Here is a 25573-nt window from a genome sequence, read left to right as displayed (position 1 = left end):
ATATGGCTGGACTTGCCCATCTGGAGATGCCTTAGACCTGGGCTTATCAGTCCTTTTCTCTGAAGGGCCAGATTTTCACTTTTTTGGGGGGGGGCATTATGGGCCATATGTTCTCTTTCTGCCACTGCAGTCTGCCACCTTGGTGTGAAGTATCAACTTGCAGTGCCAAGAAAACAAGCCTGACTGTGGGCCAGTGAGCCTTATTTACTGAAGAGAACCTGAGCCAGGCTTGGCCTGTAGGCTGAGGCTAATGAATCCTTCCCTAGACCACACCTCACCTGCCAACAGTATCGTCTTGCCAAAATAGCCAAGGTGGGGCACCCAAGGAAGTCAGGACTCAAGGCCAGCTGCAAACCTCCGCTGCATCTTACACAGTTGTCCTCTGTGATGGGACATGACCCCGTTCTCTTCTTTTGTTTGTTTGCATGTTTATTTTCAGATTTGCTGAAGACGTTTTGTTGTTGCTGTTATTCAAAACCGTAAAAAGCCATTGAGCTCAGGTTCCCTGAGAGGAAAGGCCCAATCTGCTCTCGTGAGTGGCGCGTGTGTTTTGTTGACACGGTCACTCTACAAGACCCTGATGCCCACTCAGGGTGTCCTCTGTGTACACTGCCTCCCAAGTTTCAGGTGATGGAGAAAAAACAAATAGTGTTCTCAAGCCAAGGTTTGTGGGATACTGAACAGTGCTTCAGGCCCTCTGGTCCCACACTTTGTCCATGATTTCGGAACAATGGGGTCTCTATGAACTGGTGCCCAGCTTCTAAGGCTGTCGTCTCAGATGCTAGAGTCGGCGTCGTTACAAGCAGATCTCCCCACATACTTTGAGCTATTCAAGCTACAGGCCAGTCTTAATTTCCCACATCAATCCCTGAACAACCTCAAACCTTTGATTGGCGATGAACGCCATGAGGGTGTGTGGACGTGTATGGACGCCATGAGGGTGTGTGGACATGTATGGATGCCATGAGGGTGTGTGGACGTGTATGTACGCATAAGTTCTGGGTGGGGGGAGTGTTGAGACAGGGTCTGTCTGTGTAGAGTTGGTTGTCCTGGAACTCACTATGTAGATGAGGCTGGCTGGCCTCAAACTCACAGAGCTTTGCCTTCTGCCTCCTGAGAATGGAATTAAAGGGTGGGCACCACCAAATCCTGCCTTTTAGTTATATTTTAAATATACTTATATTTATATTTTAAAAATATTGTTCTGTCAGAACATGGTAACATCAGTCTTTCCTATGTTTTAGAAAGTAAGAAGGTTTTTAAAAATATCTTGTATAAATATCACATGAATTTCTTGAAAGCATTTCTACTCTCTATATAAAAGTAGAATTCTTGCTGCTGTGGGGTTCAAAAGAAATGATACCCAGAAGCCCAAAGCAGATATTTTGGGGTCCAGAGTAAGACTCTGTTGAGAGCCATTGGGTGTCCCAGGAAATAGAGCAGCTCTAAGAGAGAAGGGTCACTCACAAACAGTCCCCTTGCCTACCTCTGCTGTGGGGAATTAGCTTTGGTCCTCCCAGACTTATTGACCCCTAAGTAACTCTTCTAAGTCCAGATAATCCTCTGAGATCAATGTGCACCCATCACCATCAGCTGGTCAAAGCCTGACAGGCTCAGGGCTGGCAGGAAGGCAGTCTGGGCTGGTTGAGACTGAGCCCTGTTCACTAGTCAGGATAATTGGTCAGGTCTGGAGTCGGGCAGCTGGCAGGGTTGGCCAGCCCGGACGTCAGAGGGGCCTCTTCTCCGTCCCACACTGGGTCTGTTGGGGGACAGGGTAATTCACTTAGAATCATCCTGGACCAACATTTGCTTTGTTCTTTGGGGATTTATTCTGCTTTGCAAAGGCACCCCAGAGGGAATGTTAAACGTGGCACCGGGTAATGCAGTGGTAATAGAAACAGACGCTGGAGGATCAAGCCCAGAGCACTTGAAGCCTGTTCCCAGACAGCGTGGACGAGAGGGTACATCAACAGAGACAAAGTTAATCCCTGTCCTCACAGAGACCTGCCCACTGGGCTTTAGCAAAAGCCACCGCGCTTTCCCTCTGTTCCTGGAGAATTTTGACAAAACAGCCCCAAGCCCTATGAGGAAGGAGGGCAGAAGGTCGCCCCACCACAGATTGGGGACTTTAGAAGTCTGTTGAGCTCTGCATCTGGAGGGACTGAGTAGACTGCAATGAGGAACAGGCCTTGTGAAGGAATCAAGACCAGATTGTCTCTAGAGTCGGAGGGACAAAACAATTCATTTGAGCTGATCTCTCCTCCATACAGCAATGAGCACTGAGTATCAGTGGGGTCCCCAGTCATACTACCATGAACTCGCCTGATCTTGTCTGGTCTCAGACGCTAAGTAGGGTCGAGTTTGGTTAGTACTTGGATGGGAGAAACAGAGTAAGTAAGACCCATCCATGTCAGACACAAGTGGGACATTTCAGGTGTACAACTGCCAAACTCCAGTCTAACCATCTCAGAGCACACAGTCTGGTAAAGGTGAAATATCAAGGATTGTAATTCATTCATTCATGTATTCACTCGTTCACTGAGCAGCTGCTGTAGGCCTAGCTCTGTGTGAGAGCTATGGGAGACTCAGATGAAACACACTTAAATTCTAAATGTCATTGCATGCACACAAAGATGCACACACACACAACCGACTGTACAGGAACACACACATACATGCGGACACACACACAACTGGGAACAGAGCCATTTTGGTACAGCTGTAGAGTCCCTCCCATAATGAAACCTAAGGACAGAAAGTGCCACAGGTGACTGACGTGTGAGGAATGGGTGTGTGTTGGGTGGGTGCATCGGGCTCAAAGTACTTCACACCCCTTCACCTCAGCCAGTGTCTCACTCTGAGCCCCAGCAATGCTTTCATTAGTGTCAGCCCAGATCGCCCAGCCTGGACTTGCACAAGGCAAGTCATCTTGGAGTTGAAGTCAATGGATTTGATTTAAAGTAGGACTTTGGGGGACAGCACTAGGTCCATCTGTAAGTTCAGAACCCAGGTGACAGGACTGGAGGAGAGAACAGAGATGTCACCCCTTCCTGGTCTCCTGGGATTCCAACCCATCCACACCACAGGGCCTTTCTTCCTCCTGGGGTTCCAGGCTATGTGACACTTCTGGTGGATCTGAAATCTGTAAGCCATCTGTGTCAGCCTGGAGCGTTGTGTGTGCAGGGCTGTGTTTGTCTAAGGCAGAGCTATGAGGAGACCCACCCACTCACCTGCAGAATCATGGTTGTCCAAGGTTTCTGTGCTGGGAAGAAAAATATGGCTGCTGTCTCTAAGCCCTGGGTCTACTACAGAGACATGGAAGAGGAGCATAATCTCCTAGTTGAAGACCTAAGGAGAAACGACCTGAAGGAAAAAGGCAAAAGACAAATCAATACTAGTGACATGAACATCAGCAAATGGCAAGGCTATGTGTGGTTGGTGGCCCTAGGACCCTCCCAGAGGAGCAGTCACATCTACCAGCATGGCCACTGAGGCCGCACTGACACTGTCATCTCTAAATCTCAGAACTCATCCGGAGGACTTCTTCTTTGAATCGCAGCATCTTTTTGATTATCCTCAAGGGCACAGATGTGCCCTCTGTGGGCCATGAGAATGGGTTCACTCATCCCTAATTGATTCGGCTGGTCACTTCTCTTCCTCTCAGCAAATGGTACCTGACCATCTGCATCATGTGAGGCCTTGCCACATGCTGGGTATCAGACTCATCCCATCTCTGTCTTCTTGGAATTGAAGTCTTAGCAAGAAAGGTAGACGCTAGACAACATGAGTGGGAGGGAGGGCTGACGTGGTTGGGACACACCCTGAGGTGTGGACCAGAGTTAGTCAGATGGACCAGGGAAGAGAAGGGGGAAGATACGGTGGGCTGAATAAAGACAAGCATACAGACACGCCCACCCCACCCGGCCACTGAGTGCCTATTAGGGAGTTGGGAGATCCATGGGAGTGTGAACTGGTACCAATCTCTCAGGAAAACAAAAACAAAAACAAAACAAAACAAGACAAAAAATGATGCTGTGGATAGAGATTTGAAAGTGTGGCCTCTTTGAGCTGGTGTTTTCATTTCTAGAAATGTATCCAAAAGATATAATCAGAAACACGCACAGAGGTGTGCAGTGGGGGCATGGTGTAAACATTCCTCGGTGGGGTTGGTTGGCTCCATCATGGCGCATTTTACAATAAGATTCTATGTAGATTCAAAAGTGAATAAACATCATGGCTGCCTCTCTTGGTCTGTGTCTCAAGACTGCAATCGTGAAGCCCAAGGGAGGCCTGTGAAGAGAAGGGGGTTGCGGGGAGTCACTGGGTCCCCCAGGTAGTTCTGGGAGAAACAGGAAAGTCAGGCAGAGGTTGGGCATACAGAAGAGAAGGGAGACTTGGGTCCAAATGGCTCTGACCTGGGGGAGGGGTGGCGTGCTCTGGCCCTGGGACAGCTGGGGCCCTGGCACCGGCTCCAGGCTCTGGGTTTAAAGAGCTTTAAAAGCTTATTAAAAAGGTTCCTTAGACATCAAATGGCTCTTAAAAATCAATATTTTGATGATTTGAGTGCAAGGGAATCAGAAACATATGGATCAAATTGCCCTCAAATTATACACACTTTAAAAAAAAATGTGTTGGTCTTTAGCGGGCTCCAAATATTTGAAAAACAGACAGACACATTGTCCTCGTCTCCAGACAGAGGTCACCTTGAGGAATCTACAGCGAAGGCCCGTAGGAGCTAGCAGGCCCTGGGGTGGGGGTGGGGGAACATGGTAACTCCTCTAGGGGGCCTTCTGCATAGGTGGTTCAGCGAGGATCAGCTACACACAAGGGTATCCAAAGAAGTCTGCTGCTATGACTCTGGTTTCCACATAGGACAGGTAAGAAGAACAGAAGTGTGTCTGGAGTCTAAAGAAAAGCTGTCTCACACACCAGTTTGGCGCAACTCAACTCAAACCCACCCCTGTTTACTGCGCCCTCTCCTTCCTCTGTCCTAGCACCAGACCTTGCCTTGAGAGAAGTGGCAGAGTCCCTGGGGAAGAGGAAGAGGAGGAGGAGGAGGAGGGTCAGTCTGATGGGAATGCCAGCCAAAAGGGTGCAGACTTTATTTGGGGCGAAGAGCTCCTTCCTGTCTTCCAGTTTGCGGAGGTGGCAGTTGAGCTGGGAGTGTGACACTCTGGCTTCTTTTGAACTCTGTCCCTGGAGTCCAGAAGAGGAGGTCACCTGGAGGGCTGGCCTGAGGACAAAGCAACTCCAGAGGAATTGGGACCTATCTGGTTTCCTTCTCTAGACCCATCTGCCCCCTTAGGCCTCTTTGGTCAAAAACTCACTTCCTGAGTAAGCTGGATGGAGGGAGGACAGGAGGGGTTACTACCGTGGAAGGAAGGAATGGGGCTCAGATCTGTCCTTGGCTACTCTATCTCCCTGGGATTTGTCCTTTGGACCGCTGAGCCTTCCCTTTCTCCATCAAAGAGCGTGCTGAACCTGTGATGCCCAATTCTCCAATTCCCTGGGCCACCTAATGCATTCCAGGCCTCCAAGTGGCCATCCCCAGGGCCTCACAACCCCGCTGCTGGCTCCTTAGGCGGCCCTGTGTTGTGTGCCTCATGTGCACATCTGTCAGTCAGAAAGGCCACGGGATGATCTCACCTGGATGAGCAGGCTCAGAAGCCAGGATCAAGGCTCGCCTCAGTCTCTGTTCCTCAAGCTCACGGTTACTGTCCAGTCTGAGGAGGGAAACAAAGGGAAGGATCACCGGAAACTGACGTGAGGGCACTTGGGCAAGGTCGCAAAGGAGACGGTGGTGGCACGGGACTATGAGACAGAACAGGTCAATAGTAGGTGGCCACTGGCCTCCGGGGGGACTTGAGGAGATTCAGAGGAGGTAAGTCAGCTGTGTCTGCTCACTTAAGGATTCTTTATAGTCTTGCCCCCTGTACTTTCTCAGGGAATTCTGGGGACAGGCTTCACACTTGGATGGGATGTGGAGGATTGGTAAAAGTGTATGTGTTGGGGGAGGGGCGGGGGAGCGTGTTCCCTGGGATCTAGGTAGGAGGAAGGTAAGATACAAATGAAAGTCGGGAGTGGGGAGGGGGTGTTTACATCTCAATACTATCGGCTGCCTCAGGAAAGGACTTGGGGTTGGTGACCAAATGCATAAGGTTGTGGTCATTTTGCCTGCACAAGCTAGTATATGACATTTTTTTTAAAATGCAGAGGAAAACAACAAGTAGAGACGTATAAGTGTCTTTTTACGACAATGAAAGGAAGAGGGACAAGAAGTGACGCCAGTGCCTCTCTCCGTGCCACTTGGCACTCATCTCTGGAGATGCCGCCATGGAAAGAAACAAGGGCCTGACTTGAGCTAGGCTGACGCTGGAATGACAGCCCCAGAGAAAGAGCCAGCTCGGCACATATGGCGGCTCTGTTAGAGTGTGCTGGGGTCTGCTCCCTGGACAAAGCAAGGTTATGCTAGCACCCAGCCCTTGCTCCCAGGACTCCCAAACGTGTCTCTGAGGCAAGGCTGGGCCTGGTCCTCTTCAGATCTGGGATGGCCCTCCGGCCCTGCCTCCACACTTAATGGTCTGACATCTAAGCAACACTACCACATGGGCAACAGAACACACCCCCTCTGAAGCTTGATGCAAGCCACCACCCCACCCCACCCCGACTCTGACAGCAAAGGCTAATTGCTGTCTCCCACGGAGACATGGTGGGGGGGAATATGGGGGTCATGCTAAACTCAAGATTCAGCAGGAGTGCGTCCTATGCCCCGCCCATTCCCCTGCCTATCCACCCTCTCCTCTCCCCAGCACACCAATGTCTGGGTCCAGATGTTTTTTCTGCAAAAACTCTACACCGGCATCTTTCTCTCAGGTCCACATCCCTAAGGTCCAATGGCCCGCATAGCCAAAGCAGACAAGCCTCCTCTTTCTTTGGATTCCTGAATGTCATTTGCCACTCAGATGAACAGATCACAATTCCAGGGCTTATCGTTGACCTTGTCTTTATCCCTCAAGTCAGTTCATCTCTTCGTCTGCCACATCTGTCCCCTCATCTTCTCCCCATAGTCTCTAACTTTACCCAGCCATTTCCCTTTCTTTTTTCCTGAATTGTAGAAATGGAATCCAGGGCCTCACGCACGCCAGGCAGTCGTTCTACCACTGAGTTATTGTCCTGGTCCTCTTTTTATTTTTAACGTCTGTACGTATATGTGTATACATGCACATGTGCCAGTGCGTGGTGGTCAGAGACCAAGCAGGTATTCTCGCCCGTCATGCGCTACCGTATGATTCATTTACTTATTATTTTTGAATCACAGGCTGTCACCAAACTTGGAGCTTACTCATTTGGCTTGACTGGCTGGCAAGAAAGCCCCAGGGGTGCTCCTGCCTCCGCCTCCTCAGTGATTGGGTTACCCTGCTGTCTTTTACATGAATACTGGGAGCTAAACTCCAGTATTCATTGCTATGCCATAAGCACTTTACGACCTAAGCCGTCTCCTTAGCACTCACCTTTTATTTTTTTGGTTCAGATCCTCAGCGAAGTTGCTCAGACTAGCCTTGGATTCTCTCTGTAGCTCAAGTGGACCTTGAACTTGTGATATCCCTGCCGGAGTCTCCCTCGAAGCTGAAATTACAAGCCTGTGCCACCATACCTGGCTAACTTGTCCCATCTGACTTCCCACCAGTCTTTGCTGCTCTTTCCAAGAGAGCAGGCTTTCTCTCAAGGCTCTGGGGAGCTCCCCACTGCCTACTCCACTGTATCCCTGGCTTCTGAGGCAGAAACTGACTCCTGTGAGCTGGCCCCATACTGCTTTCAGCCTCTTCTCTGGCTCCTGACCTGCCCCTACCCTCTTAATCCAGGCCCAGGGAACTCCTTGCAAGCCCAGGTGTCTTGACTCTCACCTCTGTGCCTTTGCATATGCCTTGCCCTGAGCCTGCACCCATCCTGACCAGACCCTCTCTAAGCCCAGGCCTCCCTGACATCCTCAGCTCCTGGAGGATCGGATTGCACTCAGCCCAGAACACTCATCACCAGCTTGGCTTCCTCAACTCCCTCCTAAAGGGCTAGCTGCTCTCTGTGAGGGCTCAGTGCCCGAGGAATGGCCTTCTGACAAAGAAAGAAGGGGGGCAGGGGTGGTGGTGGTGGTGGCATTCTAAGCAGTTGTCACCAGCCACACCCTCAATACTTCTTTTGAGGTCCCATTCTGTGCAGTCCTCTGACCGGCATGCCTCGCTTCCAGGCATCTGGTCCTTGACAACACACAGGCCAGCCGCGATTCTGGTGGTTGCCGTTTTGCTCATTTATGTTCGTGTCGGGGTACGCATGCCACTGCATACATGCGGCAGGTCAGAGGACAGCTTTGTGGAGTTGGATTTCTCCTCTGCCTCCTCATGGTCTCAGGCCACCAAGTTTGTGCAGCAATCTCCATTGCCTGTTAAGCCAACTCACTGGCCCTAAAGAAAAAAAAAGTTAGGTGGTAGTGCAGGCTTAGGGACTTAGGGACTTTTATTCCTTATGGCAACCAGGGAAAGCAGAGAGCAGGGTTCGCCCACAGTGAGCCCCTCAAGGGCTCAAGGGTAAGCTTTGGGCCTGGCATAAAGCAGGGGCTCCACATAGCTGTGATAAGAGAACGGGGAGGAAATGTCTCTGTGGCCTCACTGCAGACAGAGCCGGCCAGGCCCCTGCACATACAGTCCCCTGGCCCTCTCTACGTTCTGTTTCCAATGTCCCTTCCCGGCCTGCTCCCACTCCCGCACTTGGAGGCACTAATGCTGTCCCCGTCCCAGTGGCTGTGTGGTGGGGCCCGGGGGACTCTGTGTGCGTGTGTACAGGCCCGAGGGGCTCTGAGGGGGCTGGGAACAAAGGCCCAGAATGAGATCCAGGGCACAGCTGAACTGTCCTGAACTCGCCTTTTTATTTTTTTTTTTCAAGGAAATGCATAATCCAAGAACCACCCACGGCCCTGGCGGTCCAGCTAAGCAGGGCTGGAATGCGCTGCCTTTCCCGTTAGTAATTGTTTTTTCTAGTTAGCCTGTAACCCTTCCCCTGCCGCTCCCAGCTCCCCAGCTGCTGGGGCCTAGTTCTGCCTTGGCCTTCCTCAGAGATCCATGGGGTGAGATAGACACCCAGGCCGCCTTCCTGAGGGAGCTCCAACTCTGACCTCCTTGCGCAGATGTGGCCAGTGGGTTCAGGGGCAAACTGTAGCCTGCAGGGTTTTTTTTTTTCCCCTACTCAGACAGAGACGCCAGAGGGAGGCCAGGCTGGAGAACAGCAAAAGGCAGGGCCTGTGCGTGTTACAGAGGCTCCTTCATGACTGTGCATGATGTCACCGTGAACTAGTAGAAGAATATGAGGAGGGGACTTTCTCGTGTGTGCCTAGGCGGGTCAGTGGGTGCACGTGTGTATGTGCTGGGAGGGACAGCATTGCTCTGATGTTGACTTAGATCCTCTCTGCCCACCCACCCGTCCCTTTGAGCCTTCACCCCAAGGAGGAAGCAGCACTATTTGCTCCATGTTTCTTCCCTCAGCTTCCTCCCTCACAAACCCGACGGCAGAGCAGGGCCCCTGAGAGTGCTGTTAGCTGAGCCGTGCGTTTTCAATCCCAGAGGCTAAGAGGTCAGGTGTTTAACCTATGACCACCTCACCCCCACTCTGTTCCCACCCCAGCCAGCCCTTTGTACTCCAGGTTAGAGACCTCCTGGCTGAATTCCCTGAGGTGGCGGCAGCTGCTCCAGGTGGGCCTCAGCTCATATGGAGGAGGGTGTGGGAGTAAGAAACAGAACTGCTCCTAGTGCCCTCAACTCCACCTCCCTATAGCGCCCCCCCATGCCCTCGCCCCCCCACCCCTCCCACCCTCGAATGCACACTCACATCTCATCCTCAAGAAGCCTCTGGCCAGGGAGGGGTGCTAGAGATCAACTCAGCCCCCATGACAGATAGAAAGGTCTGTCCCTTCAAACAGAGGTGCTTAGTTAGAATCATGGTGGAGCTATTGACTTCAGAGGCTGGGAGACCAAGCCCTAGGCTGAAAAAGACCAAGTGCTGGGTTGAGGCACAGGCCTTAGGGTCTGGGCTGGCTAGTGCCCCGGGCAGCTGGCAAGACAGGCAAAGCCAGAACACAGTCCAACATAGCCACTGAACATTTGGTGCAAATCAAAGGCCTTTTCCAGCCAGGACAGGAATGCTGTCAAGTGGGATTTGGGACCAGGCCTGGCAGTGCTAACACTGCCCTAATTGAGACCCTTTTAGACTTTTAATTATAAGCAATATTTTTCCCAAGCTTCCTAAATTGACCGTGGAGACCTGCCGGTGTTGTTGCCCTGTGCCATGAACAGGCAGGGGAGCAAATGGTTGTTAAAATGTTTGCAGCAGACTTATTTTAGTGAGCGTTTTTGAGGTGAGAATGCTCACCCAAAGCAGACACTGAAGTCATGCTTCTGAGAGAAACAGGCATTAGTTTAGAGGCGGACGCCTGCAGGCATGATCGGACACATGGGTGGAACATAGGCTTAGGCAAAACACCTGTAGAGAAACACACAGTGCAGACAGTTGCATAAACACTGAGCTGGAAATCCCTCCCAATGCACCTGGAAGCTTCAGAAAGGAAAATACTGTTGGTGGCTCCGCCCATTCCTCACTCTAACCTCCTCCCAGCCCTCCAGGCCTCTGAGGCCTCCTGTAAGCCTGCTTACAGAGGTCTAGCCAGCATGAGGTCGGCTGGCAGCTAGGTGTTTCTGCTTGTGTTCCAGCCTCAGGGAGGCTCAGTGTCTGGGAAGAGACACCAGGCCTTTGTGGGAAGGAGGAGTCAGCCTTCGGCACCCCAGTTAAAATCTTGAGGCACCTTCCAAGTAAGATACTGCAGTAGTCTGAGGAAGGGCCTGTCCAAACTACAGAGGCAGAGCTCTGAGGTGTCACCAGAAATCTGGCCTCCAGGGAGCAAGCGTCCCTAAGCACAGGATTGCCTACCTTCCAGCAGGGCTCCCAGAACAAGCTATGGAGGTCCCACAGTGGGCCTAGTGTCTAGCCTGTCTTTACACTACTGCTCAGCCTCTCTCCCTCCACCCTGGGAGCTCTTGATGCCTTTGCTGTAACACTGAGCCATCAATGCTGGGCCCTGAAGGCCTCAGAGGCTAGAAAGAGTGAATACACTGACAAAGGTGACCCCCTTATCCTCTTCTCTGTCCCTGTCTTCCATATTTCACGCCAGTCCAAGCCAGGTGGGCACCAGAGTCCCTTCATAGTGAGCCAGTGAGCTCAGGTAGGGCCTCGGGGTGGGGTCGGGGGGCACATAGACAGCCTTGCCTGTTCTGGCATCCTGCCAAGAGTACTGTGGGGCCAGGACAGTGCAAGGCATGGGGAACCCAGGGGCCAGACCAAGATCTTCCAGTCAGGGAGCATCTGAGCAGAAAGAAGCTCGGTGGCTGTTACAGGCTGTTGTTATTGTCCTTATCTGGGCTCCTGGTCCTGGCTCTTACACCACGTCCTCAACCACCTCCGGAGTCAAGGGGCCCCGTTGTTCCCTCCCCAAACAGACCGTTATGGTTTCCGTTGTTTGGGGAGGGTTGTGGTGGTGGTGGTGGAGGGCGCTGTCTGCTTAATTAATCATTTTTGGGCCACCCTGGGAAACTCATTAAGGCACCTCAGGCTGGGAGCCCTCAAACTTAGACAGGACTTTCTAGTTTGCTGTATTGGGGCCTCTTTTTCTTTCCATTCAAACACACACATGTGTAGGAAAGGGCGTGTGTGTGTGTGTGTGTGTGTGTGTGTGTGTGTGTGTGTGTGTGTGTGGCAAGTGTGCCCTTGTAGCTACCATTCTCTGTGTGTTTTTGTTTCCTAGATTCTGCAAGGAACTTCCCCTGATTCTTCTTAATTACCAGTGGAGAAGAAATTCAAGCCGCCTAGAGCAAAGGTCAAACTCCACCTGTTTTCCTTGCACTTTATTTTCTGGCAGTTCCCACAATAGTGTAGATAAGTAAAAGATTAAGGCAATCTTTTCTAATTAAAGTAATTAAAAAACGGGGGGGGGGAATGATTGTACCTTTCATCTGAAAGGGAAAATATTTACTCATCTAACTGCAGGCCCTTAAAAGCATTCAGGAGGTCTATTTGGATAAACGGATGCTTCTCCCCTCCCCCCACCGCCTGGTCTCTTCCTGCATGAGTGAGACAGAGACAGAAAGACAGAGATTGTTTTATGGAGCTTGGGGTAGTCTGACAGGGGCACCCTGAAAGCCAAGCAGGAAGGAGGGAGCCTAAGAGCTTAGGATCGAGCCTTCAGCCTGCCTCCTGTCAAGCACACAGGGCAGCTTCTGGAGCCCTTGGAATTTAGATTTGACCCACGGTGGTGTTTTCTTTTGTTGTTGTGCTTGTTTTTGTTTTGTTTTGATGAAACAAGGTCTCCTTGTATAGACTGGCCTTTTACAGGAAGAAATTTCTTACGACTTACCATGTAGTCAAGGCTGGCCTGGCTTATTCTCATGCCTCTGCCTCTGAGCTGCTGGGTCTTCAGCCATGACTGGCTCTACCTGTCATGTTACTTAATCAGTAACAGAGGGTATGTATGTATTATGTGGCATGGACTTCCTGCTAAATGGGCAGAATCTAGCAGTGGTCATCTGCTCCTACCCCAAAATTCAAGCCCAAGGCATGTAGGGTGTTTCCTTTTGAGTTTCTGGAAGCAAACGAATTGCCCAGGTTTTTTTTTGTTTTTTGTTTTTTGTTTTTTTGTTTTTTTGGGTTTTTTTGGTGCATGACGCTGAATGGCACTAGTTGAAACCTTTCCTAAATAGGGGGCTTTTCTTGTGAGGTGTGGCAGTGGAGACAGAGGCAACCTACTCCAGGGGCCTAGGAGATGTGACAAGGCAAGAAGTTGACAACCAGGTCAAGAGTCTAGGGTGCCCAGTCTCTTCTCCACACCTAGGAGATGCTTCAGAGACGGGAGCTCCCCAGGTGCTCAAAACACGACAGGAAAGCTCCAAGAATACCACAGCTCCCTTGTGCTGTACCAAGGGCCACCTCTGCCTGTCCCAAGCCAGGGAGCCTCCTTAGCTTGGTTCATGGTCCCTAGCTGCTCCCCCCCCCCCCCCCGCCGCACAAGATGACCTGCACAAAGCCAGCATGTGCAGACCTAGGTCCACAAGTGGAGCCATCCAGGGAGGACTGGGCAGGGAGGGGGGCATGAGTGTGGCACTCTCCCTATGCTGTGAGCTCAGTGTCAACAGGCCTGTCTTTGGACTCTGAACTCTAGTAAAGCCACCCCCCAATTCTCCCTTTTCCTTGGCCTGCCCAAACCCATTATGGCCTCTAGAGTGGTAGATCTCATTCTGTCATTTACTCTTTTCCCCTGGAAGCAGATTCACCTCTGTACCTAAAACAAAGCATCTTGAAACCCACCTCACACTGATGCTTGAGTATGGCATGACCTCAGTCCCTGAGCCGTCTTCCTGGTCCCCAATAGCTGGGGGCTCATGCACACCTGTGCGCACAGGTGTCCACTACAAAAAGGGCAAAGGGTTACAGGGTGCCTGGATGTCCTGAAGCCCATGAATGGAGCCCAAGGGCTAAGCTTTTATCTTCCAGTGCAATGCAATGCCTGGGTAGCCCTGGCTTCCTTCCAATGCCAGTGTTATCGCCTGACGCTAGCCCCCTCCACCCCAACGCTGCCTCAGTCCGAAGCGTCACAGCGCTGACAGCACAGCCCTGCTTTCCTTCAGCTGGACTCAGGGAATTGTGTCTGACCCAACCTTGATGATTAACTTACTCAACGGAAACTGTCCCTAGGGAGCTGGAATCCTTGCTGCAAAAATGAATTCTCTCTCTGGAGATCTTTTCTAACCTTCCCTTTTCTGCATTAAGCACCCCACCCTACCCCTTCTTTCTGGCATCCCTATTGGCTTTTATCTTTATCCCATCCTCCCACGGAGACCCAAACAAATCTGGTAAACAAACTGTCAGGCCACTCTCTTAAAGAGATAGCTCGTGGCTGTTGCAAGCTTAGTTTCCCTTCCTGCTGGTGGGCTGCAAAAGATGAGTGGGAGATGGGGTTAGGGTCTCATTTAGGAGACCAGGAGAAAGGAGAAGCTAGCCTAAGGCAGCCCAGAAAAATCACCCTAGGATCTACCTGTCATTTACCATACTTCAATTAAATGGGGGCCCAGGGAGGAACCACTGAGGGCATCACAATAGCAGAGTGGGACTGGCCAGGTTTGAACATCTGGACCATTCATTGTTTTCTTCTGTCCCTGAGATCAGAAAAAGCTTTCTTCTTTCTGTAGTATGATTTGTGAAATATAGTTTCATATCTACCTTCTCCTCTCTTGCCACCCGACCAGGTAAACACATCTGTGAAATGATAAGAGGATTAAAGATAATGACATCAGAGATCTGGGTCCTTAGTAGTCACACACAGTGTTGCTCTGGACTTCATCTGCTTGTGGGCTGCTGTTGTAGTGACTGAAGTGTGTGTGTGTGTGTGTGTGTGTGTGTGTGTGTGTGTGTGTGTGTGTGTTTGCTTGTGTGCTGGGCCCTTGCAATGAGAAGACTCTACCCCAAATAAAGACCCTCCATAGCCCAAATCCATGTCCTCTCCGTTCCATCTCACTGGGAAATCAATCGGCAGTTTATAGAGGGCAAGCTGGGCTCATTCTCTTCCCAGCAAATGGGACAAGTGACAGGCCAGGTCTTGAGACCACCTGGGGGTCCAATACAGGATGTTTGCTGAGATTCTGCAGACCCAGTGGCTGCTCCAGGACCTGACCATGGTCCAAGTAGTGACATCTAAGAGAGTTGCTCCTGCCACCCCCCCCCCCACCCCCACCTTGAGGCAGCAAAGCCACCTCTGCCCACCTCATGCCCCTAGCATCAAGTGCCCATAGCTCTTAACCTAAGCCCCCAATGAGCCACATGACACTGAACCAAGGTGGCTTTTCCCCTTTAAGAGAATATGGAGCCTTATCCCACTCCCACTGGGAACCAGGCAGAAAAAAAAAAAAAAAAAAAAAAAATCTCCTGGTGGGCAGGATTACAAGGTTACTCAACTTTCCCAAAACAGACCTGAAGGCTTGGGTCTAAAATGAGTTTCTGTGTGAGCCTTTCCCAGTCAGTGATTTATGACAGATGTGGCAGCCCGCATCACCCTCTTCCTTCACTCTCCTGCACCAATAACTTGCTGTTACCTTCATTCAGGTCCCTAAGATTTCCAGGCACACAGGTCTCAGAGATGAGCCTGTGGCTCAAATGGCTCCGGCGTGGTAGGAATGTAGCATGTCCTTGGGGCTTGGGCCTGCTTTTCCCAGCTCTTCTCATGTCACCAGAAGTAGCTCTTGGAGCCGCTGTGGCTTGGAAGAACAGCAGCCCCTTCCTCAGTTTCCTGTAGTCGCTCTGTCTGCTCTGGGTCCTGGGCCTGGCTCCCTAGTGGTCCTCTGTGACCTGGATCTGTCCTGAAGTCTCCTCAGCTTACAAGCTAGCCTGTTCTTTACAGAGTCAAAGTCCCAAACAAGAGTCACAGAGGCCAGGCTGTTGTGCTGGGATGTCGCAGTGGGTAGATCCAGGGTTTGGCTCTAAGCCAGGAAGTTGTATCCCAGAATTCCCAGCAGCCCTCCTGCACACAGAAGTTCCTTACAGAGGAGCCACATCCTCACAGCTGGTGTCTCTGCAGGGGACCTTCTCCTTGGAGAAGCTGGTGGCAGGGAAAGGAATTTTAAATAAATCATTCTTTCAATAGTGCCTGGGACCCTTACAGCCAGCACGGTCTACTTCTTAGCTATTTTTGCTACCTCAAAAATGTCATAGGATCAGACACGAACGTCTGAGTGGAGATAAAATTCTGCCAGCACAGCCATGTGACCTGCCTGGTCAGGTTCCTCTGGGCTGTTAGATCCCAGACCATTTGCAGATAGCAGAAGCCTGAGCCCAGAGCCGATTCCAGAATACAACAGGCCCACAAGCAGGTCGTCTGGGAGCCCTGCTGGTAGAGCATCTTTGAAGAGCACAGTGGTTATCATAGGTACAGGATGCAAGACTCACTCACAATCAGAGCTGGGGCTGGGGGCAGAGGTTCACAGGTTCAGTCACCAGCACTGCAAACCAAAGCCAAGTGCCAAGGCTGGCCAGAAATCTCCTAACAGCCATCTCTCAGAACCACCTGGAGTGTCCTGATTTAGCAGGAGTAAGGCCTGGGGTTTGGATTTTTAGTAGCTTCTCAAACGATGCTGATGCTGATCCTGAAGGACCGGCACCTTGGGAAACACAGCTGGGAGCTGGAGAGATGGCTCAGCAGTTCAAGGCTAGGCTCACCATCAGTGAGCATTAGACCATCTCTTTAAAGGCGCAGAAACCAAGGCCAGGATGCATTCTGGGAAGGGGGATTAATTCAGAAGGGTCACCAAGGACTAGCTTGTCAAGCTGGAAGCAAAGGTCTCACATACTTGAGTTGGTAAAGTTCTGTCACCAGCTCTCCCTGTTGGCTGCCATGGTCCGTTGGGGCTCCATTTAGAGCCAGTTGTGACTTGAAAAAAAAAAAAAATGGATCTGTACCCATAGCAGTCAGTTGGTGCTGGAAACGGAAGTGGCATGTTTTGGCATATCCTGGCCTCCAGGTTGAAAACTGTTTATTTGGACAATTAAGAACACAGCTTCAGCTGAACCACAAAACCAGAAAGAAGCCTTTATCTTGGGTAGCATGCTCTTGGTTTCCTCCCGTGCCTTGGCAAGGCTGTAGAGTGGGGCTGTGTTGGTCAGGGTGGGTATGGGAAGGGCACTGGTGGCCTTGGCCTTCACTCTGCTTTCAGAAAACCTGTCAGATGTATAGGGTCAAGCTCTCTAGGCTACCCTTGGTGTTGGTGACAGCATGGGGAATGAGGATGCTGGGAAGGGCCCCAAGCTCTTTGCTTAGGGACCCTAAAACCTCTAGAGTCCCTGGAGGCAAGTGCATGGCTGCTTCTGCATTTGACTGTAAGATCAGGACTGTTTTCCTTGCTCCAGAGAGCTTGTCTCAAGCTGTCTCCCTTTCTGGCTTCAACAAAGACGTGGGTAAATTCACACACCCACACCCACAGCTCTGATTCCAGCACCCCCAATGGCTAGCTCCTCCTTCAGTCCCTATCCTTCTGGGTTTGGGGCAGGAGGAGGGGCTCCACCACATAGAGGAGCTCCTTGGTAGATAAGGAAGATATTTGCTTACAGTTCAAGCGGCTCCCATGGAGGAAAGCCTGAGGCCCCAGGACTTCAACTCTCACTGGGGATTGTGGTGGGGAGGGGGTGGGGGTGGGAAAACCAAAGACAATAGCCTTCTGGCCACCCCACTCCCACCAACTCCCAATCAAAGCAAACAAAACAAACATCAGGGAGTTGAAAAGATGCACTCTAAGAAGTTGTTTCTGTTGACTAAACACTGGCTCAGTCACTCCACTACCATAGGGACCTCTCAGAGAGGGGCCATGTGCTGTGAGGAAAATGAGACAGGTCCGGAAAGAGCTACAACCAGAGCTGCACCTGGAGGCCTGGAGGAAGGGCAGCAGTCAGCCGAGGGCAAGCGCGCCTTAGCCTCACGCTGACTAGCCAGATGGACTCAGAAAAAAGCAAAACAAAACAAACCCCTCAAGCATGGGCTCCCTCCCCAGATCCAACCCTACAGCTATGAGCAGAGCTGGCCCACCCTGATCACAGCCGGTCAGCATTAGCCATTTCATGGACACATAGTCTCCTGACTGTTACTGGGGGCCCATCACTCTGCCTCCTCCCTGCTCCTATATTTGCTCACCTTCCCTTCTTCCTTCTGGAATGCAGCAATACATTTTTCATGTCTCTCTAACACCCATAGCATTTGCTTCTAGAATCTTGGATTTTAAAATCGTCCATCTTACTCTGTCTGAGTGACTCACACTTGTCAATCTTGTTTCCCTGGTTACACACACACACACACACACACACACACACACACTCACACACACACACTAAAACTGCTTAGGGTAGGAACCAAGTCTCCTGCCAACCACAGGCCCGCCCCCATGACCCACCCGGGCCTCCCTTTGCGGTTGATGGGTGGTTTTGGCATTGGCCGTTTTGGACAAAGATCTTTATTCCAGTAGTGCGTGTCAGAGCAGGAGGAGGGGACCCTGGAACATAGCTTGGCACTTTTTATCTGCCTCAGAGGCTGCCTTGGAACTCCACCCCCCCCACACACACCTACCCCACCTCCTACCCATCTGCCTGAGGATGGGGTAGGCATGAGAGTTGAGGGCCTGGGAGGCAGGAGATGTCTCCCTTGGGGTGTGCCTTCTCACATTGCTGGATGAGGTAACCCAGCAAAGGGAGTGTAGGGTGGGAGTGCCTCAGAACCTGTAAGCCTGCGCCGTGTCCCCCCCCCCCCCCCCCCCCCGCCTCAACTGTTTCTCCTTCCCAGCTCCTGGCTCCGCTATTTTTTATTTACTTTTTAAAGGTTCATTTTTATGTGCATTTGCTGCTTTGCCTGCATGTGGGTCTATGCGAGGTGTGCTAGATCCTCTGGAACTGGAGTTACAGACAACTGTGAGGTGCCATGTGGGTGCTGGGGATTGAACTCAGATCTTCCAGAAGAGCAGTCAGTGCTCTTAACCACCGAGTCAATCTCCCCAGCCCTCCCGGCTCAATTTTTAATGTAAGAAATAGCAGCAAAGAAAGTAACTGCAAATGGTACAAGTGCCAGAGTTGGTACACGGGATGGGAGGTACAGCCAAGATAAGTGTAGGTGACACGGGGAAGTGAAATTCAGCACCGGGATAAAGACTTCCACGTTGTTGCAAAGGCAGACAATTGCTTTCATATTTAAACAGACTCCTTACAACCACAGGGGAAAGGAAATGGGAGCGAAGTGTAAGCCACATGCACACAAGCCTGAGAGAATATGAGTGCAGCCTGAAAGCCCACCGGGCCAGCAGCTCCAATGAGGTACAATCTTCTCCCTCTTCTCCCCAGCCTCCAATCTCTAACCTCATCCCTAGCGTGAGTCCTTCCCTCCAAGAAAGGAGACAAGGGGCAGGAGTGGAGGAAAGAAACAAAGAATTCTCCCCTTATTTTCTTGTTTGGTGAGCATCTCCTTGGTGTAGTCTCCACACCCTAGGAGAGAGCCCCCTAAAGTCACACTTTGGGGAACAGGCCAGACTGCTGGTCAGTAGTAAGAATCCCTCTGGTTTCTTGAGGGCGTGCCAGGCCCTGGGCCCTGGCCTTAGACTTGCCCACTCTTAGCTCATGCCCTCATTACAGAAACCTCTTGAGGTGGGAATTATCATTCCTCATTTATGGAAAAGGAAAAGATCTCGGGCCAGGGGGCCTGTTCAAACCACAGGGTTCTTAAATGGCAGAGCTGGGAACTGGCATCAAAGTTCTTTGTTACCCAACCCGACCATGATTTGCTCCAGGGGGGCAGGGCCTGCCCCCTCAGAGTCCCTGTCCAAGGCAGGCCAGAGCAGACGTGCAGTCGCCAGGCCTGGCCTTCTCTCTGAGGCAGTGTGGAGCTGTGGTGACCCTGTCTCTTAAGGCTGTCGCGCTTCCTGCAGGAGAGCAGCCGTTCCTCTGAGAGCCGAGCCCAGAGGCTAATCATCTGGGCAGGCCCAACTCCTCACCAGAGGTGTGAACATGCCTGGGTGTCGGGCTGGAATGAAGCTGCTTTAATGGACAAGTTGGAATCCGTCTGTGAGCAGTAAATTGCCCCTGTCCCCAGGGCCATTTTCCATCATAAATCTAAACTATTTGACTTTGCAGATCCCTAGCGTTAAAGCCATAGCTGGGACAAGCAAGCAGGCTTATGAGGCCTGTGGAGCGCTAGGGCGAGCTCCAACAGAAGCCACCACTCTTGACTTCTCCTGCTCTCTTACCCCTATGATGCTTAGCCCACAGCTCCTGTACAAACTACTCCCCCCATGCTTTACAAATTACCCCTTCCCCCCAATGCTTGGACCATTCCTCTAGTTGCTTCCTGTCTCTCACAACTTATTTTGTTGCCTCCCCATAGATCTGCTCAAGGGTCTGATTCCTGAGGGTGTCACCCCCACCCTTGGCTTCAGAGGTCCCCTTACATATGATTTCACAGTTGCCGCTCTAAGTCTTGACTTCTTTCCTATCACCCCCTGTAAATGTCTCCACCAGGTGACCCCACAGGAATCTCAAGCCCATGCTGTCCAGCTTGAACTCAGTATCTCCTAGCCCCACCCCACCAGCAGGCCCAAGGCCTGTCTGGAATTACCTCTGACCCCTTTAGCTCTTATCTCCAAGGTCCTGCCTCTCAATCCTGAGAGGTCCTGTCTCTTCTCCTTCCAACTGGTACAAATGCGGTCCTAAGTGCTTCTTCCAAAAGCTAGGCTCAAAGTATGTTTTTTTGCCCAACTCACACACTCTTGGAGTCCACAAAGCATCATTCATGCTCCAGGGTCCTCCATGGACCTGGCTCCCACGCCTGTTTGCTCTCTCTTGCTTTCTTAGAACTTGCATTCCAAATGGTCCTCAATCTGTGACCTGCGACCCCTTCCTTTGGGGGCATCGAGCATCCCTTTACAGGGCTCACATATCAGACACCCTACATATCAGACATGTACATTAGGATTCATAACAGTCTCTGACTCTTTTGCCTGCTCTTGGGATCCTTTTCCTCCTACTGCGTTGCCTCATCCAACCTTGATATGAGGGTTTGTTCCTAGTCTTATTGTAACTTGTTCTGTCGTGTTAGGTTGATATCCCGGGGTGGCCTGCTCTTTTCTGAAGGGAAGCAGAGGAAGAGGAGTGGATCTGGGGAAGAGAGGAGGTCAGGGGAGGGACTGGGAGAAGTGGAAGGAGGAGAAACAGGGATATAACATATGAGAGAAGAATTTTTTAAAAACAGTAGCAAAATTACAATTATGAGTAGCAACAAAAATATCAATGTTTTGGTATTCCAAACAAAGACTGCATTTCACAGCCTTGTTGGCATCTGTCACAGTCACATGACTAAGTTGTAGCCAAAGTGTCACTAAAGGGAGATAATGCCTTTTTTGGTTTGCCCCTAAGTGCATCCTTTGCCCAAGTCAGGGACTGTGGCATGTACCTGTATGTGTTGCTGTTAAACCTCTGGTGTGGGTGGCCCAAGTTCAAATCCTGGCCCTGCCCTGAGCCAATTGTGTGACTTCAGAGAGCTTACTTAGTGCTTTTGTGCCACAGCTGTCCCTCTCAGCTAAGTGGGAAGCAAAGGGTGTCTACACACTATGACTCTTACGAGTTAATATGTGAAAAGTAGCTAGAACGGTCCCTGGTACATGCTTTGCTGAATGTTCTATGATGGAGACAGTAAAGGAGAGGTGGGTGGCAAGGCTAGAGTTAAAACCCGCTTGGAATGATTTGGGAGAAACCATGTCTTGAGGATGGCCTGGACCCTTACTATCCAATTAAGCCATGATTTTTCACTTGCTTATGACTTAATCTAATCCCAAATTATTATAGGGACCTTGGGGATTTGTCACATACGTTTGTCCACTTCACCGTACTGCAGTCCCTTGTGACTATGTCTCCTTATACTTACGGGAAGGTCTTCCAAGCTGTCTTTATGGTTTTATATTCATTATAGCGTCCTACTCCTAGCACAGGCCTGAGGAAATACTGCATGGAAGAGCGATGTTCAGATTGTTCTTGTTAGGTAGACAAAGGTTTCTGCTGCTGCAGCAGAAAATTAGTCATGATAAGGCGACCTTTATCAGGAACTGGAGAGATGGCTTCCATGGGTAGAGAGGCTGGTTCTGCTCCTGCAGAGGACCCCAGTTTGTTGTTAGCACCCACTTCAGACAGCTCACAACCACCTGTAACTCCATTTCTGGCCTCCTCAGAAACTCACACACATGCACACACCCACGCACAGACATGTGCGTGCACATAATTTAAAAACAAAGTAAATCTTCCATATATATAAAAAACAGCACTCATCCAGATACTCCACAGGTTATATTGTGCGATCCTTACAGCACACTTGACATAGGTGTGTCACTGGTCCCTGTTTGTGAATGAGGACACTAGGCCCCAGAGAGATGGAGGTCATAGATCCAGTTAGGCAGTTTGCCTCCAGGGTCCCACATCTTTCAACAGTCTTGCTGTGCAGCATCCTCAGGGGTTCTTCCTCTACAGAGGTCTCTGGAGGAAAGGTTGGGATCATCAGCTGCTGGGTGCGTGATCCAGACAGACCACCATTTGTAAGCCCAACCTTGCTCCTCTGTAGATTTTGGAGATCTCTTTGGGAGGCTGGGCTTCAGAGAACCGGAGGAGAAGTGCCAGGACTTCCCTAAGATCAGGGAGAGAAAGATTCATATAATACTCCTGACACCTAGGCCAAACCAACCTTCCTCCTCTGTGCTCCCTCCCATCACATTCTTGTTGACATGAGCAGCAGCTGGTTGGATTGGCTACATTTTGGCTAAAATGCTGACGTTGGGTACAGTTTGTCCTCATTCCTCCGCTGTCTACCTATTGTTCGATTTTCCGAATCTTGTATCCTGCGCAGGCTCACATCTTTCATCTCAACAGTGCACAGATCTTAATCCTTCTAGATGAAAAGTGAGTGGTGGGAATTTTAAACATCAGACTTTAGTATTTCAGGATACAGGTTAGAAATTTGCCTTCCTTCCTTCTTTCCTTCCTTCCTTCCTTCCTTCCTTCCTTCCTTCCTTCCTTTCTTCTCTCTTCTCTTCCCTCCTTCCGTCTCTTTCTATTTTCTTTCATTCTCCTCCTCCTCTTCTTTTCTTTTCTTTCTTTCTTTCTTTCTTTTTTTTTTTTTTAAAAACAAAGTCTTATTAAGATACCCAGGCTAATTTTGAATTCACTGTGTAGTCTAGGCTGGCCTTGAACTCCTGTCTCAGCTTCCTGAGTAGCTGGGATTGTGGATGTGTATATATATATATGTATTATTATCAACCTCTCTTCACATATCCTCATTGCTTCTTTCTGACCCCAGATCCCACATGGTTTACTTCAGTCTCCTTGCTCAACGGAGTTTTCCCTGCCTAGTTCCAGTCCGCCCATCACTCATGTCAGTCACATCATCGCAGCTCAGGACTCCGGGGCCCTTGCATGGGCAGCGTGCTTTAGTACTTCCATGAGTCCCACACCAATCTTACAATGCATGGCTTGGAGTGTCTTTAGTTCTGTTAAATTGTTTGCGGCCAGAGGTCAAAGACTGTGTTTGCTTTTCTGTGGCTGTGATCAATCACCTGGACCAAAGGCAGCCTGGGGAGGAAAGGGTTTATTTGCCTTGCACTTCCAGATCACAGTCCATCACTGAGGAGGGTCAGAGCAGGAACTCAAGCCAGGAACCTAGATGCAGGAACCATGAGGGAATGCTGCTTATTAGCTTGTTCCTGGCTCATGCTCAGCTAGCGTATTATGTATGTATGTATTTCAAAATTCATATTCACATTATTCATAAACAAACATTGAAGAAAATGGCCTCAAGCATGCCCACAGCAAATCTGATCAAGGCAATTCTTCAATTGAGGTTCACTTATTCCAGGTGATTCTATATTTAAGTTGACAATAAAAAACTAACCAGAGTGATAACCACTTTCTACTTTGAAAAGGCATTTTGGCCTCTGTAGATTTTTTAAAAATTATCATTGTTATTATTGCTATTTTATTTTATATGCATGAGTGTTTTGCCTGTATGTCTGTGCACCACGGACATGCCTGATACCTGCAGAGGCCTGAAGAGCGTGTCTAATAGCCTGAAACAGAACTTACAGATATTGTGAGACGGGTGCTGGGAATTGAACCCAGGTCCTTTTGAAGAGCAGCCAGTGCTCTTAGCCACTGAGCCATCTCTCCAGCCCCTTCTGTGGGTTCGTAAAGGTGTTTCTGTTCTGAAATGTAATGATTCTTGAAGCTGTCCTCTCCTTTCAGCCTGGGGGCCTGTATGAGTATCCGGGTATAAAGGAGGGGCATTTACTGTGCTGTCTTCTTCCTTTTGGGATCCAATAGGCATGACTGCTGAGCGCATGAATGGTGCAGACATTCTCATCAAAGACCTTTCCATTAGGAGGGCAGGAGAAGCAAGAGATCTTTAAGATTGTACCGTCAGCGAAGCTTAGAGAGATGGCTCAGTGGTTAAGAGCACTACCTGCTCTTCCAAAGGTCCTGAGTTCAATTCCTGGCAACCACACGGTGGCTCACAACCATCTATAATGAGATCTGGTGCCTTCTTCTAGCGTGTGGGTGTACATGTAAAAAGAGCAGTCATACCTAAAATAAATAAATAAATAATCTTTTTTAAAAAAGGATTGTACCATCAGCATTTTACGTCCTTCCTTTACTTCCTTATTTATTTTGTTTATGTATATATGAATTTTGTGTGAATATTTGCCTTGTAGGTGCAGGTTCTAGAGGCCAGAAGAAGGTATTGGGTCTCCTGGAGCTGGAGTTAACAGAGAGATGTGAGCCATCATGTAGGTGCTGGGACCCGAACTCAGGTCCCCTGGAAGAGTAGCAAGTACTCTTAACCTCTGAGCCACCCCTCAAGCCCAGCACCGCTATTTTCTAGGCTAACCTGCTCTTGTTAGGTACAAAGGGCCCGTCTAGGGCCTGCTCTGGCCTGGCTGCCCTTGTTCTCCTCTTGGCCCCGTCTTTCGGTAGTCTCCTGGCCGGGGCTGGAAAACACAGCTGGCCCTTCATAAGCTGACTCAAAATCCGGCCTGGACTCAGCCCCAGCCCCTCCCCAGCCAGTCCCAGGGACCTGGTGAGAACCACAGAGGTCCTAGCTCTTCTCAGGAACACTCATTGTTGACCTAGGAGAGCCAGACCAGAAGTTCTGCAAAATGCAGACTCAAGCAATTTCAAACTACAGCTTCAAGTTTTTGGTCCCCATGGCCTCGTTCTGCTGAACAAAGTAACGTCCAGATGGAAGACATTCATCTCAGCAGGAACATGTGTTTCCCTCTGTGACTTCTCCCAGGACCCAGGTCAACAGCTCCAAAGAAACTGCTTGGAACAGGCTCGGACAGGATGCAGGGCCTTTGAGACTGGAGCCAGAACCGAGCGTTCTAACCATAGAGCTGAACCTTGAGCTCCAGGACTCCTGGGAAATGTGGCTTCGTCAGGGACCTCATTCAGGGGAAACTTTTGCCCTGACTTTGAATTTGCGTTGTGATCTTGGGCTCAAAAGCTCTTAGGTCTCGAAGGAGGTAGCATCCACATTCCCAGCACTTACCTACAGGCCTTTCTCTTTCCTTTCTATGTTTTGGGCCACAGGATAAAACAATGGAGGTGTGACTGGGCACATGGGTAGAAACAATAATTCATTGTTTCTTTTACATTTTCCTGAGACCCCTAAGCCTTTGCATCTTGCCAGGCTTAGTTATTTTTTTCCCCTTAGCACATTGACTCTATCACCAGGAATGACATCCATGTCCTTACCCAAGCCACATCCCTCCCTCCCTCCTTCCCTCCCTCCCTCCCTCCCTTCCCCTGGAGAACTCAAGGCCCTCTCCTCTGAGTTCTTCTTTACTCTTGGTGACTGAACTGTGGCCAATGCAGCATCAATCCACAGTCAACACTGTGGTGTTGTCTATTGTCTTGTGTGTTTTATAAAGTG

The sequence above is a fragment of the Acomys russatus genome, chromosome 1 (genome assembly GCF_903995435.1).
Source record: "Acomys russatus chromosome 1, mAcoRus1.1, whole genome shotgun sequence".
NCBI classification, from domain to species: domain Eukaryota; kingdom Metazoa; phylum Chordata; class Mammalia; order Rodentia; family Muridae; genus Acomys; species Acomys russatus.
Note: the sequence above shows the minus strand (reverse complement) of the source record.